This window comes from Camellia sinensis, chromosome 7, assembly GCF_055761805.1.
Source record: "Camellia sinensis isolate YWXY chromosome 7, ASM5576180v1, whole genome shotgun sequence".
NCBI lineage: Eukaryota > Viridiplantae > Streptophyta > Magnoliopsida > Ericales > Theaceae > Camellia > Camellia sinensis.
In genome coordinates, this window is record NC_138967.1 from 198901202 (window position 1) to 198917334 (window position 16133).

The following is a 16133-nucleotide window of genomic DNA, read 5'->3' on the forward strand; positions in this document are numbered from 1 at the left end:
CACCCTTCACCAGTGGCCAGAAGAGAAAATCTGCTATGTAGATCCAACTTCCAACGGGCATATCTCCTTCATCTGGACTCCTTTTTAGGTCCTTCTTGTGTCCAAATTGAAGCCCCAGAAATAAGATTTCCAATGGTGGCATCCTTGCATCAAAAGTCCAACTTTGAAAAAAGTTATGCCTATTTTGGTGAAGCCGCTCAGTTTCGATCCTACCCGGATTCATGCCGAACTTTCCCCAAACTTGTTTCCTTCTCCCCTCTCCTCTTTTCTTCAACTCCAAACCCCTAAACAAGGTGTTTTGAAAGATTTATCAAAGATTTCATCTCTCTTTCATTCATTTCCACTTTGTTCCTGCTCGATTTATCGAAAAGCGCGACATTTGACAAAATGCGAGCCTCGGAACATCGTAGGAACTATATTTCAAAAATATTTTGAAAGAGAGGGTTTTAAGGTCTAAAAACCATCCAAAATAGCTTTGGTCCAAAATGGGGTGTGAGGTTAGGATTTGACTCTCTCCTTGCTGAAGAAATTGAACCTTTGCCCTGCACACCTTTCACCACCAAGTAAACCATCAGTAGTGCCCAAGTCTTTAGGGCAGTCAAAAATGGGGTGTCTACAGTTTAGCATCGTAACCGGCCAGTAATCCTAAGATTACCGAAGGCCTCTGAGATAGATTAACATAATATTAGGGGCTAGCGAAAGCAAATAACAAGTATACAACGTCTATTGAGCTGTGCAGACTTATATGAGACAGAAAATTTTAAACTTCAATAAACATATATTTACACATCATCATATATATAGACTAGACAAAACGGGACTTAGCCTTAAATACAGAATAAACAAAAACACTTGTTAAACCAAAACAAGAAAACAAAACTTGAACTTTATGCACATAGCCATAACCACTTGACATATCCGGAACCTCCACGGGAGGCACTTAGGTTGGCTGACAAAACAAAGTCTAGGTAGAAGTTCTATGCCTGGTCATACGCCTGGTCACCAACATACATAAATATAAACAGTGAGCTGAAGCCTAGTGAATTATAACTGAGTAAAGTTTTTAATGAATGATGTCCATAACCGATTTAGAAATCAGATTTCAAATCGCTTATCAAATTAGAAACATAGTCATGTTCGTATTCGTATCAGAAACAAAGTCATATTCTTATTCATATTCAAATCATGTGTGGTACATCCATTAGCGACAACATAAAACATTGGTCAAGCATATCAAGTTCCATAATGGAACCTTTGGTACCGGGTAACATATCTTATACATGGGCCACGGTATTGTTTCTCTTGGGCGAGGGTCTATGCCTCGTTATTGTTTTCCCTGGACGAGGGCCTGGGCCACGATATTGTTTCCCCCGGGCAAGGGCCTCATGACCATAAGTCACAATATTATTTTCCCTGGGCGAGGGCCTCTGCTAAAGATACCACAGAGACATTTGAAAGAATTGGATCATCATTCATGTAATCACAAAATAGCCTTTTGTATCATTCAGAAATAGTTCATATCATATCATAATGTTCAGAAAGTATTACATATCGAACATAACTTTACTAAGTTATTACTCACAGTGGGTTAAGTCGATATAAGGCCTCGGACGTCCACCTACACAAATCATATAACAAAGACACAATAGAAGCACCATTCAACATTCATTTCATTTTAATTCAACTCTTTTTATGTGCTTCTATCTTATTTCATGGTATAGACACCTTATTTTTGACCGTCCTTAAGACTTGGGCGCTACTGATGGTTTACTTGGTGATGAAAGATATGCAGGGCAAAGGTTCGATTTCTTCGGCAAGAGGAGAGTCAAATCCTAACCTCACACCCCATTTTGGACCAAAGCTATTTTGGATGGTTTTTAGACCTTAAAACCCTCTCTTTCAAAATATTTTTGAGATAAAGTTCCTACGATGTTCTGAGGCTTGCATTTCGTTAAATATTGCGCTTTTCGGTAAACCGAGTGAGGACAAAGTGGAAATGAATGGAAGAGAGATGAAATCTTTGAAAATATTTCAAAACACTTTGTTTGGGGGTTTGGAGTTGAAGAAAAGAGGAGTGGAGAGAAGAAACCTAGTTGAAGAAGAAGATGGCATGAATCGCTAAGAGAGAGTTGGGCGGCCCTCGCTAAATCAGGCCTATCTATTTGTATACTTGGATTTAAGCTGTGAGGCCACCACTGTTGGAAATAATGCTTCTGGGGCTTGATTTTTCACTCAAGAATCTCCTAAATCCGTGTCCGGATGAGGGAGATATGATTGGTTGAAGTTGGGCATCATTTCGGTTGGACCAGAAATGAGCAGTCTTCACTAAAAGAGGGATATCTATTAGCACAGTTGGAATTTTGATGCAAGGCTTCACCATTGAAAATAGTACTTCCGGGGCTTCAATTTGGACACAAGAATGACCTGAAAAGGAGTTCATATGAAGGAGTTATGCCCATTTGAAGTTGGACCTGCAGAGCAGAATTTCCTGTCGGCCATAAATGTGTGCCGTCAGCCACAAAAGTAGCAGATCGGCCATCACAAGTAGCAGATCGGTACTAAAGATGGCTGGTCAGTCAACAGTGACCCAAATTCATTTTTTTGAAGATATTTCTCCTCTAGCTGTTTCCAGCTTGCTCCAGTTGTTCCAATTTAGATATTTTCGACCCAAGTTGATATTTTGCTATATATGAATACTATATCTCATATTTGGAGGGTTAGAACATGAAAGAAATTTTGGGATCCTCTCACTCTAAAAAAAGTTCTCTCTCTCTAGAAATTCCAGAGCTAAATTTTAGCTTGTCTCTCTAGTTGGCTCTCTCTCTTGACCTTGTGTGCATGCAAGAGATATACTTGGAGATATACCTCTCCTTTGCCTAAGCATCCATGATCAAACTTGTTCACCATTGGGCTGAGATTCCTTGGAGCCTCCTTTGAGTCCTAGAAATTGGTTTAAGCTCAGAATTTTGGCTATTTTGCAGCTGTGCTTCAAGGGTAAGCATCTCCCTCTTTTAAGCTCATTTTTGTACACTATCTTGGCCATTTTTACATGCTTGTTTTGCCACCTGTTAGTAATGGGCGCCCATGTGGCATGACCATTTGAATTTGAATTTGAACCTTATCCAAATAGGTTTTGAAATTGAATTCAAACCTATTTAGGATAACCACTCAGGATACAGATATTATCTCCATTAACTGATATGGATAGATAATAATAACACATTATATATCTGGTATATGGGCTATGGGTGATTAAGAGAGAAACAACGTATGATCTGAGTTTTACCCATATACTGACTCTCTCCCAAAAACAACGATCAAGTCATTTGCACTGTGATTTGTGTGGGTGATATTCATTCTGTAATATCACTTCACTACTGGGTTGGTTCATCTAAAGATTCTGGAAGCACGTGATTTACCCACGAGGTTCTATTATCTAAAGGTATGATCTAAATATTTTATCCGCTGCATTTTTTATACTATGATTTACATTGGTATCAGAGCCATAAATATGGGTATTTTCGTGCTTATTTTTATGCATTAAAATATGTGTATATTTTTTATATAAATATATATATACATGATATATGCATGAATATTAATGGAGGAGGAAGATGAAGTGCACGATTTTTTTTTTTTTTTTTGCATTTTAACTCCATTAGATTGAGAGAGTGATATACCTCATTTTTATGTTGTTTAAATGTCATTTTTAATGCCATAAATGTTTTTATTGTGAAAAATGGAGTCCGACAGTACAAAAATCGGATCAGAAAACACCCGGGAAGGCGGCGCGTGTGATTCACGCGCTGTATGACACTGCCCAGTAGCGCCACGCGCCACCACGCACTCTCACGCGCTGAGACGCGCTAGGCGCGCTTCCCACGCGCCCCCACGCGCGAGCTGTCCCCTCCCTTCCACGCGCGCGCGTTAGCTGCGCCGCTTCGAGCTGCGCCACGTGCGCAGCCACGCGCGCGCCATGCGCCGCGCCGCGTTGAGCCGACTCGCGCCGAGTTGCGCTGAGCTGCGGCGAGCCGAGCCGAGCCGTTTTTTCCACGCTGGCTTGGCTCTAAGGCTCTGTTTGTTTTTTTTTAATTCTGAATTGCGTTAATTGGCCATAATTTATTCGTTATAGCTTTGTTTTAAGCATGGTTGGTACCGTTAGACTCAGAATTAAATTTAATATCTTCTGTAAAATTGTGAAAATTTTATGAAAATAAAAAATATTTTTTCTGAAATAATAATGCATTATTTTTGCTTTAAAATGCATCTGGTGTTGCATGATTAAGTTTCTGGGGCTGAATTTTTTATTGTAAACTATTGTTGTAGTTTACTATTTACTGATATAGCTATAGCATTTTATCAGATTCTGGAATATTTATTTCTGATTTCATGTGTGTTTATTAGTTATTTAAAATTCCAAAAAATACTAGAAAATTCTAGAAAATTTCAGTATGATATACTTTCTGTTATGACATAATTTGAATATTAAATACAGCATATTTTTTTGATTTGTAATATGTTGTAATTAGAGGAGCATGATTATTTATTTATTTATTTATTAGAATTCCATTATTAAATGAATATAGCATGAGTTATTTGTAAATTTACATTAAGATGCTATTGTATGGAATTTATCATGCTTTGTATATGCCATAGTCAGTGGGAGGTTATTCGGTTGAGAGAAATCTTTGTAGATTAACTCCCGAAAACCAATATTTTGCGCATAAATTAAATTAAATTTTGGATAATTGTCACCTGTGGCGCAAGAGATGATTACGAGCATAGCGGATTTTCGATCTTGCGACTTGTGTAATATTGTCACTATTTAATTTAGATTTTTGCAGCAAAATTATATTATGCTAATCAAATTAATCCCAATGCGAATTTCTCTCTAAATTGACTTAGCTTATGGAAGTTAATTGGTTGACCTAGACTTAGTAAAGATGTTCAAATGTGAACAATGTAATCCCATTCTTTAGATGAGCAAAAGTCTTGGAGACTTTAGGTCAAGTCTTAATTGAGCCAAAGTAAGGAAACATGACTCAAAGTCGCCGTGGTTTTGTTGCCTTGTTTGGCATAATAAAAACTAATGTGTGCGCTATGGTTAGCGGCACGCTACGTAGTTTTGGTTGGCAAGTTTTGGAGTTATGAAACTAGTAAGCCCTCAATAGATCTGTATATGATCTTGACTATTGAGCTGCGCGGATTGACTTTGTAATTTGACTTGTAAATAATGTTACATCATTGGATGAAGTAACATTCAAGAGTCACGTCATCCAAGAAATGCGAGCTTAAATAAATTAGTCATCAAGTGTAAGACAAGTAGCCAGTATGAGCAGTATTTTGCTCTCTACCCAATTATTGGGAATGGATGGAGCAAAAATTTCATGCACTATAATAGTGTGCGTTGAAATATCACGTGAAGTTAAAAGATTTGCGCTTAGAAGCTGCAAAATCTATTAACACTAAGTGAAAAGATTAGCGTTTAGTGGCTGCAAAATCTATTAACACTACGTGAAAAGATTAGCGCGTAGAAGCGGCAAAATCTATTAGCATTGCCAACTTGTCTAAGTCTGGACACTTACTGTTTCCACACTTGAGTGTGAGACATGAGGAGGGGCTTCTTTGTATGATTCCTTAGCTAGGCTAACATTTTTGAATAACGTTTAACACTAAGCGCAAATGTTGCGGCATAGTGATAAAAAGGTCAAGGCCGACAAGGTTGTTATGACTCTAAGAATTTGACGCATCACTTGTGAGAGCATTGTGTTGAATTAGACTCTTTAGCCTAATTCGTGCTTAAGTTACTTTGGAGTTGTCATAGTTGATAGCTTATTCTCTCCTTCTTGTGGATAGTAGAATTAATTGCAAGTAACTATGAAGCGAGAAATAGATATGGCAAGAGGAGTATCGTCATCTTTCAACTAGATGCAGTAAAGTGTATGGAGAATAAAATTGACTTTAAGGTGCAGGGGATTAGCACTTACTAGTTAAATTTGCGACTTAGGTGCACTTGATATCTCCATGACATCCCTTTTATGATCTAGTGAATATCACTTAGTCGTGAGTCATTACCTAGTTGGGCCTAAACCTTTAAAACTTGTCTTTGAGAACTCACACATTAAGATGATTGGAAATAGTTTATGACATTGGTCATGAACCGGTGGCTTATTATACTTAATCACATTAATGAGATGATGACACGATGGTTTGAGTAGGCCTTCTCGGGCCCACTCGCTTATGACATCTTGTTCTCATGTGAATGTGTAACTTTGTTCGCAATGGTTGCGCACAAGTAAGTAGGAAAGCCATAGAAGGTCATTTGTATTGGCGCATTTAGTCCACTATGATCTTTGTGACTAGATATGTGTAAGGGTATGATAGCTAAGCCTCAATCTCGACACATTTATAGAATACGATACGCATCTGAGTCAAGACTATTTGATCTCCCATAAGTCAAAAGTTTTGAGATGATTTTTTTGACATTGCACATATGAGGTTGAGATCAATTAGATAACAGCTTTTGTGTTTTTAGTTTTGACCAAGGTGGCGAGTATCTATTTGAGTTATTTTAGGAAACTTTGTGAAGAGAAATGGATGCTTAGAAAATTGATTATTCCTAGTACTCAACAACACAATGGTGTAGTAGAGATGAGGAATTAAATATTGTTAATGTTAGGTGGATAATGGCGCAAAAGTGTTTCCCAAATTGGGAATTGCACTAGTTTGTTGCCTATATCCCTAACTAAGTGCCCTCCATATCAGATTTTACACTCTATTTGAGTAATGAGTTAGCGAAAAGCCATCTATGGGCGATCTGTAACTGTTAAGCAGCTTATCTTTATTTTACTTCTCATAAGATTGCGAAGTTAAGACCTAGGATTCTATAGCGCATTATTGTATGCTGTCTTGTAAACACAAAGGGTTATGTGGCACATTATTGTATGCTATCATGTAAACCCCTCCGGGTCCTGTGCATATAGGTAAGCAGCTTTGTGGTAGTGTAACTAAGTCACATAAAGTTTTCTTAGTAAAGGTGACGTGAATAGAGTTTTGGAACTCTATAAGATAGAGAATTCTAAGCATAGCGCTTTTATGTAGCCTAGTTGAGAATGGAAAGAAATCTCCAATATCCTAGGGATAGTGGGAGCGATGTGCCTACTAATAGATTACTCCATTAGAGAAGAATACTCTACATTCTTAGTTGCGTGGTAGCAAATGTGAAAATTTTCCACGTCATCACTGGGTGATTGAGAAGGAAACATTCATGATTGCTCCGCAAGATGATAAAGAGCCTAGGATAATGCCAAAGGCTCTAGTCCTTTGTTTTTAGAAAGTGGATTAATGTTGCGCGGTTTAAGACAAAGTCTTTGAGGATTAACTTTTTCTATAATTTGATTGACTTTCCATTATGATGCGAAACTATTCTAAAGTTATGCGTAATTTGGATAGTCATAAGGCTCGCTAGATACCAAAAAGTCGCACCATTGAGGAAAGTGTAGACCATGAGAAGACTTCCTCCTGGGGAGTGAGGTTATTTTGACTTAGGCTATGATTGACATAAGTTCGGATCATTGATTTGTGGACATTGTGACCCGATTTCTCATTAGAGAATTGGATAAATAGATCCGTAGGGATTTGCCTTCTACTTTTATGGTGAAAAGTTAGGAGCGCAAAAAGGTTGCTAGTTCCAATAAATCTTTTACAGCCTAAAGCAGTTATCCAAACAGTGGTTCTTAGATTTCGTCAAGCCATGATAGGCCAACGATGATCGATGAAGACCACTGAGGCATGATCAATGGTCCAAAAGAAGTTTTTCCTTACTTAGTCATTATGAGCTAGGAATTTATAAGGTTGTCGCCACCTAGGGTGGGCAGTCCTCTATTTTAGATATGATGGACATGGGTGATGTAATTTATATGCTGGGATATATGATCCTTAGGGATTGTTTTAGGAAAATTCTCGGTTTGTCTTCAATGACTTACATAGAGAATATCCTAGAATGATTCTAGATGCAAAATTGCAAATCCATTGACTTACCTATCGGTAAAAGTCAGAGCCTTAGCTATTGAGTGAATCCTCGGATTATCTTTGGGAGAAACAGTTGACCTATATTCCTTGATCTTCTTTGTTGTGGGAGCCTAAAGTACGCTATGTGAGCGTATTCGGCATGATAAGTGTTATCTTTGGTAAATGGTCAACTGAGTTGTTTAGACATTGACCTTGCTCATTAGACTGCGGATAAAATGCTTTACTAGTAGTGTATTAATTTGCTCCTTGTAAGATTCAATGCGCTAGTTGGGCGCATCCAGAATGAACGCAAATTGGTCACCAAAATATCTTTAGAGAGGTAATTGCGTAAGAGGTAGTGATCTTAAATCACTTCATGTGAGGCACACATGGTGGATTCCGTTGTATATACTTATCGCAAGAGGTGCTGATAAGGCTTATGTTTGGAATCTAGAATTGCGCAAGCTGTGGTCAAATTTTTTTTAAAATCGATCACTTATTTTGAGATGATGGGATGTTGACACTATTATGGTTTGTGTCATAACGATTAGCAGATGATGATGTCAGCAGGCAAGATTGGCTCACTCACGCGAGCAATCGCCCTTGGCGCTTGGGAGCGAGCAAGGTTGAGACTAGTGATTTATTTTTATTTGGAGCCAAAGAGGCTTAAATAATCCACTATGCATGTCACCTTGGTTACAACCAAGATGAGGTCGTGTTAAGGACCAAACATGGATGTTAGTACCCACTTTCCATGTTGTGCCTGTTATGATTAGCCAGATGCGAGATCTCATTTGGCGCCTGGAAGGCGAGCAAATAGAGAATTCGGGTTAGGCGCTAGAAAGCGACTAGACTAATATCTGTACGGTGTATCGAGTATGACGTCACTCTTTATGGAAGAGTTACTCCACCGTAACATGTATTCATGCTACATGTGCTTGGCGATCGAGTAATGAGGTGAGAGAATGGATCCCTATTTCCTCACCGTGTGAGTCTTACATGTCATTATTGATATGACTTTCATTTATGTACCCTTTTGTGACTTTTGACTATGTCATAAAGCAAGGGGTTGATGTTCTGCTACTTTGGTATGTTGCCTGCGGTCATGTATGATTTGGCCTTAAGGGACATCACTGGGAAAGCGGTCAATCCTAAACTAAATGGCATGAGGGCAAAGGGAAGATCATCTAGTATTACACCACCGTTGTATATTCACTGCTGGCAACTCACATCGCTCTGTATGAAAAGCGAATTAAGTGTGAATATATTGCAAGAATTGAGAGGGTCAAACATGCTCTTTTTGAGGGATTAGAGATGTTTTTTGGACCGGTGTAATTAGATGAGTCTGGGGTATATGAGACACAATCTCTGTTCTTTTTGGGTTGATGTCTCTATACTGACTCATATTGAGTTTCTAGTATAGAGCTCCCACATGCAGGTGTTCTCAGCGGTCGCACGGTGCATTGGCTAGCATGAGATTGTTCATTTTTGGGGAGATTGAGATAGAAATGTGGTAGTGTCATGCCAACTCATGTGCGAGTGGGAGATGTTAGTAATGGGCGCCCATGTGGCATGACCATTTGAATTTGAATTTGAACCTTATCCAAATAGGTTTTAAAATTGAATTCAAACCTATTTAGGATAACCACTCAGGATACAGATATTATCTCCATTAACTGATATGGATAGATAATAATAACACATTATATATCTGGTATATGGGTTATGGGTGATTAAGAGAGAAACAACGTATGATATGAGTTTTACCCATATACTGACTCTCTCCCAAAAACAACGATCAAGTCATTTGCACTGTGATTTGTGTGGGTGATATTCATTCTGTAATATCACTTCACTGCTGGGTTGGTTCATCTAAAGATTCTGGAAGCACGTGATTTACCCACAAGGTTCTATCATCTAAAGGTATGATCTAAATATTTTATCCGCTGCATTTTTTATACTATGATTTACACCATCCTTTTAAACTATTTTTGGTTTGGTTTTGAACTGAAGAAAACTCTATTTTTCAGTCCTCAAAGTGGTGGTTTAAGCCTTGTTTGTGTTAGGGGGTTGTCTCTCCCTTTGCCCTTTTGGCTTGTAAAGCCTTTAGAGCCAACTTCCTAAGCTTTTGAAACCATATTTGTCTGGCCTTTTAACCACTAAAATCCAGTGAATTTTTAGTGGTAAAAATGTAGTATTTTTTGAGGCTCAAAATATGAGGGGGTGGCCCCTCTCCTCTTGTCTTGTTTACTTGTGTTGATAGCCAACCAAATGAGCATGTGTTTTTACTTCTTTGTGGCTTTGTTCAAGCATTTTTTTGTGATTTTTAGGACCTTCCATAACTCTATTTTAGGCTGGTTTGGTCACCTCTTGCATGCTTTATACACTTGTAGTGTAAACTTGCACACTAGCCTAACATTTATCATGCTTTAGACCATCATTCTAGTGTGATTTTGGCTCAACTCCAGGAAGATTTTACTCATGTTTTGCCATGATCTAGGTCTGATTTATGTTGTTTTGGTCATGCATGCCTTGCTTTGTATAGCCATAGTGCATTCTAGCTCACTAGTCTTGAGTTTTGAGTCCACTAGTATGCATTACTTGGGCTATTTTCATGATTTAGCATTATTTGGTATGTGATTTCAGTGTGTGTAGTGTGGTCATGCCTTCACATCTTTCACTCTTTCAATGCTTTGGAGGGTTTGTGCTTTATGCTTTAAAAATGAGCCATTGTGTATGCCATCTTGCCTAGGCTTTTGGGCCACCATTTTAGTATGTATTTGGTCCTATTTTGCCATGAAACAACTCTATTTTTGGTTGTTTAGAGCATCCCTCATTTGCTTCTTACACTTGTAGTGTAAGTCCTCTTTGCTAGCCTTGCATGCCTAATGAGTGAGCTTATTATTTTAGCATGTGTTGGCTTGGCATTAGCCCATTTTTGGTGTTATTTTGACTTGCCATAACTCTGATTTTTGTTGGTGAAGTCATCTCATGCTTGGTTTTGGTAGGTGTAGTGTAATCCTCCTTATTGGCCCTGCATACCTCATGTTTCATACCCTTCATGCTAGCTTGTTTTGGCTTTTCTCCATGCATGTTTTAGCATCATTTTGGCATGCTCTAGGACTATTTTGGGTTGCCTTGGCCATATGCTTCATGTATTGCGTAGCTATAATGCAAGTGCCTATGCTAGTTTCAAGCTTTGAGCCTCCTAGCATGCTTCATTTGTAACATGTGCATGATTTTGCATCATCTACCATGTTATTTCAGAGCATATAGCATTTCCATGTTCTCACTTCTTTCACTCTTCGAGTGCTTTTAAGAGTTGTGCATTATTGCCTTGTTTGTGGCCTAGCTTGTATGCATGCATGCCTAGACTTTTGAGCTCCCATTTCAGCATGTTTTGGTCTTTGTTCTAACATATTTGAGCTCTATCTATGGCTAGTTCATTCATTTGTGCCATATATTGCATGCCTTTTGTGTAGTCCTCCTTGGTAGCTTTGTGCCTTAAGGACCCTAGCATGCAATGCTTATGTTGTTTGGATGATTTGGCATCATTTCACATGATATTTCAGAGCATTTAGTGTTGTCACACTTCCATGTTTGTCACTTCTTCATCATGTTTGAGAGTTATGCTCTTATGCCTAGTTCATAGGCTAATGCATGTGCATGCATCTTCTAGCCTTGCATGCCATCTTTTAAGAGTGTTTTGGCCACTGTTTTGGGCATGATTGAGGTCTGTCCATATTCGGTTTAAGTCCATTGAGCATGTTGTTTGAATGTTGTTACATGCTTGTTGCATTGCATGATATTTGCATGCTTGTTGTTTGCATTGTGTTTGCATGCTTGTTGCATTGCATTGTGTGTGCATGCCTTGCATTGTGTTTGGAATCTTGTGCATGCATTGCATTGTGTTTGGGTTGGACGTCAATCCAAACACGAGGAATGTCGCACGTTTCATACTCAAAGTGATGAAACGTGCCTCGTTCCTAGGTCACCGACACCTTTGATCATGTATGATAAGGTGGAGGTTCATTGAGTCTTATGTGTTATTTGTGTGCATTCATTAACATTGATTTGGGCAACTCGGCCTCTTTGGCCATCATGCATTGAGATGTGTAATTGATGGCTTGAGAGTCGAGTACCGCACTCCCTTGAGCTTAAGAAATGATAGGCAGGGTGGTTGTGCACATATTCCATGCAAATACACTGTCATGCCTTTGTTTGTGCTCTGTTGCAGCAAAAGTGAGAAATTGCAGGAAGTAGTGGCCGACCGGCCACCAAAATCTGCCGATCGGCTATAAATTTGGTCGATGGCCATCCAATTTGGCCGATGGCCATCCCTCTTGGCCGACCATCCTTCAGCATGTTCCTAAGGTGGGTTAGAATTTTCAGAAATACAGAAGTGTGCAAACAGAGGCATTATGAGGCACGGCAGTGGATTTCCGGGAGGACGCGACCGAGCATGCATCCTTCATTGTTCAAGGCGGAGTTGTGGCAGCCTAATTTAGATGCTTTTCATACTTAGTTGGTTTTGTAACTTAATTAATTTGATTAGTTAGTTGGTTTGTAAATAATTAGCTTAGCATAGCTAGTTAGTTGATTTATTCGGACCCTCCGTCTAGAGGGCGAATGTTGTAATAAGTGTGTGTGAGTGTGATGCATGTCTTTCAACCCCACGTCTTTTTCTCTTTTATTTACCAGCTTTCGATGGTTAGTTTAGGCTCATTTTCAATTAGCATACTTATGCTCGCATGTGTTGCATCCATTCACCTGTCTTGCATGCACCGGGCTCGGCATATCATACTAACTGCATTGTATTTCAATACCAATTTGAATACAGGTTATCATGTCGCATTCACATGACATCTTAGAATAGACGAGCCTATTTAGCTGCATTTTACATGTGTTGCATTAGGCATCTTAACATAGCTAGGATCATGCATTAATTTCTAACTAGTTTTCTTTCTTTGGCTTGGAGTACACTGTGAGTATTTACGCTTTAGCATCTTGCATGTGTGTAAGTGTTGCCATGATAGCATTCTTGCCATGAGGCTATTTGCTTAAGTGTTTAAACTGCTTGAATGCTTGTGGGTGGAGGCTTGATTGCCTGAATTGGGACAATTCATCAAATGCGAGTTTTAAGCCCATTTAAGGTGGCAAAATCATGTTGTTTTCTAAGCCCACTTGAGGGTGGCAAATCCGCGAGCCTACTTGCGAGTAGCACTTTCAAACCATTTTCAAACAAACAAACATGAGATGTTATGTTCTATAGCGATCCCGGTTGTCCCTCTTACTATTCTGTTGTATTCCGGACTAAGTTCCGTGAAGTTGGTAGTTGTATCTATCTTGTTGTCATCCTTTAATTCTGCTTGATTGAGTTTTAGGATGTTTTGGATAGGGTTGTTACAGGTTGGTTAGGCCTTGGTTTCAATTCCTTGTTGCCCAGTTTTTAGGCGGTCCGCTCGAGTGGGTCTTCTTGCGCTCGAGCGGGGATTGCACACCCCCAGTATTTCGTGTCCCTGCAAAACTTCTGCATGTGTGATTTTTACGCTCGAGCGGGTTTCTTTACGCTCGAGAGGTAGCGCTAGAGCGGGTTTGTTGGCGCTCGAGCGGGTAGTACCTTTTTGGTGTAAGTTCTGGGAGGGAGAAATCTACGCTCGAGCGGATGTGCTTTATTCTTGTGTCTTGGCGCTCGAGCGGGTCTTTTTGCGCTCGAGCGGACCTAGTTTTTGTTCTTGACGCTAGAGCGTTGTGTTTTCTGCTCAAGCGGGAATGTCGTATAGTTGTTGGCTGTGGGGCAGTTTTAAATCACTTTTTCTCATTCTTTCTCTCTCTTACTTTTCTGAAAAAGCCATTTGAGAGCTCCTCTCTCTAAAACCTTAACTTCTTTCTAAGTATTGATCTAGCTAGGGTGTTTTCCTCACCTTTGCCTTTACAAAAGAGTTGTTGATCGTCGAGGGCTATCTTTTGATCCGAGAAACTCGTGGTTCGGAGCAATTTCGTTTTCACCATCTTCTTCGTTGGGTGTCATCTTTTGAGGTAGGGATTCCTACTCACTCTTATGGTCTTTGACATAGATTTTTGGTAGTTTTGATAAAGTGTTGTAGTTGGGTGATTTTGGGACTTAGGATTTCAAAATGTGTTAAAGAGGATTTTGTGATTTTGGGCTCATAATATGTATTTTGGGGTTTCAAAATAATGATGTTGTTGTTGGTTGTTGATATATAGGCCATTGGGTCAATATTGGGAAATGGGTTAGAAAACCCTAATTGGTTGTATAAATTAATTTGTATGATTAATTTGAGAAAATGATGGTTATATGGAATTGAGTTGGGAATAATGAAATTGACTCATTATATGGTCGAATAGTGGAGTTGGATTTATTAATCGCTCACTTTTGAAAACATTGATATTTTATATGTTGGAGCTTTTATTATCTGTTTAGAAATAATTGCTTGGGCTACCGGTGGAGGGTAGTTTTGATTGTTGTAGACAATGCATGATGATTAGGCAAACTAAAACTAATCAATTGGATATGTCATAGAGTATGACGGTTGGTAAAATACATTGACGTTATGTATTGATTGATTGCGTATATGACCTTTGTGTATATATGTGGTGTGTGTGGGGGGGGGGAGATAGGGGATATACTCCACGATTTAGGGGAAGATAGGGGATGGACCTCTAAACCGGATGTTGTTTGGGAGGAGATAGGGGATGGACTCCACTGATACAGCTCATATGCTTGTCAGATAAAATGTTGATACAGCTCATATGCTTGTCATTGGAAGTGTTGATACAGCTCATATGCTTGTCATTGGAAGTGTTGATATAGCTATTATGCATATCTGTTGAAATATGGATACAGCTTGTATGCTTATTTGTTAAGATGTTGATACAACTAATAAGTTTATCTATTGCAAAATGGGAAATGTTTAATATGAGTCATTGTCTCATATAAGTGGTTGGCCAGGTTCTGAGCCATTGATGTAAATTGTGAAATTGACAAGAAATGAAAACTGAAATGAAACATGAACATAGTGGTCATGAAATGGAAATGGATTATGAATTGGTTGATTAAAATTGAACATTTATCAATTACTAATGTCTTAGTCATTGCTCATACTGTGTTTAGCATATCTCTACTGGGCATTGGCTCACCCTTTATGGGACATTATTTTCAGGTACAGGTAGTATGCCACCTCCAAGGACATAGCTTGGATGATGAATAGAGTTGAAGACTCTTTCTTTTGTTTATTTTGATGTATTACATGTAAATTCAAGCCAAGGGCTTAATATGTATTGAGTTAGTACTCTTCTTTTTGTAACCAAGTGTTAACTTGGAAAGCTGTAAGCCCATAGGGCATTTGCTTTTGTTGTTAACATGTAATACAGTTGTAAGAATTACTCTGATGAATAGATATTGTTGAATTCTTTTGTAACAATGCATGTCTAAAATGTTGGTTTAATGCTGTTATTTTGAGGGCGTTACAACTTGGTATCAGAGCGTACCGGGTTCGAATACTTTGGGTACGTGGGAAGTGATTAGGATCACAATGGGTTTGTCTCGCTTGATAGAGACTTAGATGTAGTGTCATATGCTATATGCTTAATTGATAACATGCTTATGTGACTATGTGGGTATGGAATGTAGTTTCTAGGATGTTGATTGGATCCTTGGGTTTCTGGGAGTCTTGTTGGAAAAGCACTTGATCAATGCTGTTTCTAACCGGAACTCTAGTAACGCCTCGGGACTATCATTATTCGGAAATAAAATTCGTAAGTGCTTATGTGTTTATGTGCTTACGTGGAGTGAATTATAGTTGTCCATGCATTAGGACGCGAGTGTTATAGCTTCGGTACATTTATGAATGTGCCAATAGTCTTGGTTACCTTTATTAGGATGTCAAGACGAGGGCGTGGTAGGCGTGGCAGGCATGGTAGGCAGGAGGTGCCTTTACCGGATGACGTTCCGGCAATGCAGGAGGGAGTTGGCCAGGCCAATGTAGTTGAGCCAGGGGGTCAGCAGGCTATGGGCGCCTTGGCCCGAGAGATAGCGGGAGCTTTGGGTATTCTCAGAGCTGAGAATCAGGTTGCTGAGGCAGGGCCTTCTTTCTTGAAGA